Source organism: Metopolophium dirhodum, chromosome 1, assembly GCF_019925205.1.
Source record: "Metopolophium dirhodum isolate CAU chromosome 1, ASM1992520v1, whole genome shotgun sequence".
In the NCBI taxonomy this organism is placed as follows: Eukaryota; Metazoa; Arthropoda; class Insecta; order Hemiptera; family Aphididae; genus Metopolophium; species Metopolophium dirhodum.
In genome coordinates, this window is record NC_083560.1 from 95,338,412 (window position 1) to 95,340,132 (window position 1,721).

A 1,721-nucleotide genomic window follows, 5' to 3' on the forward strand; every position below is an offset into this window, starting at 1 on the left:
TATTGTAATATAATACTTAGCTATATAATATTATACAGCGTGATTCACCAAGCACCAGGGCCGTAGCTCAACCACATGTGAGGTGGGGGGGGGCATAATACAATTAAATGATTGTATAAAATTGTTTTGATTTTATGAATCTGATATTTTAAATTAATTTTAAATTAATTTATAATTATAACTGATAATATTCTGAAATGTACTTTGATTGATGATATACCTATATAGTTATCATTTTCTTGATTTTTTTTCATAAATTTATTATAGAATCTATATTATAAAAAAATAGGTATTTAGTGCCGTTAGTGGTAATAATTAATACAAGATTAATATTCAATACAGTTGCAATTTTCTATTTGAATTCAAATTTAATTCTTTCAAAAAATTCAAATATTCAATATTGAGGTTTTCTGTTCGTTTTTATTCAAATGCCAATATTGTAAAAAGTTAGAAAGCCGACCATGAGTCGTTGACTGTCCCTTTGCCCTGTGAGTATTCGATTCGTGTTAGGCAGGAAAAAGTTGATTCACTAGCCTGCACTGGCTGCATCCGAACACTTCAACCGATGATTTCGTAGGTGGCTCTAAATGCTTTACGTTGTTTATAAAGTTATGTCTAGTAAATTATCGGTTCTACGTCCACGGGGCACGGACAGGCTATAAAGACAAATCGTCTTAGCGGTACGTGATTACGCGTTTCAATGGTACGCAGCTAATCGCCAAAAATCTTAAACTATTTTTAATCGCAGTGAAAATCTCATTGAAGGATGTTGATGTACAAGAACCCCCGTACATTAAGCCAGGGTTGGGGGGGGGGGTGCAATATCTAGGCTACAAACCGGCCAAGCACACTCATGGGGCTCACTCCTATTTTTTCTGTTTCAAAAATGCAGTTTTGCAATATCTAATTTTGGAAATTTTAAATTTTTGAGATTTTTTGGTACTATTTAAGCAGTTTTTAAAATCAAAACTGGAACGAGTAGCTTTTGAGTTATTTAACTTAGACACTTAGTGTACAAATGCCAATATATAATATGTCCATGATAATAGGTCTTCATATGGAGGCTATCGTAATTTGAATATTTTAGTGATTAATATTAATCTATTAACATTTATAATTTGAAAAATCGTCAAAATGTATTAAATACGATCCAATATTACATAATATATCATTTATTTTATACTTTTGTAAAACCATTTTTAAGGAATATTATTTTATTAATAGCTACATAAACATTTCAATAACTAAGAAACTACTCGTTCGGATTTTGAATTATCGGTACATTAACATTCTGAAAAATATTATCCACTTCATAATTTATAGTAAAAATGTTGGGTTCTCATTTATAAGACAGAAACTTAAGTTACCTACAGGATACTCCTTAAATATAGTATACAAATCTCAATAATTTGAAAAAAGGCTTAATTTTTCAGATATATTAAAATATTCATCATTAAATGAAAAACGGTAGTGTGCCTGGTGAATCACCCCTTAGTCTGTACGACTGTACCTATATTATATTAGTGTTATTCATACCTATTTTGATCGATAAGCAGATGGTTGAGGCGTGTTTCTATATTTACATTGTGTAAACGATATTTTTTCAAACAGCGTCAACGGATTTTTGATCTTTTCACGGCGCAAATGATGCATATTGCATACCTACAATTGTATTCAAGTATAGGACGGTATAATCGTAGACATTGTGAAATTTAACAATG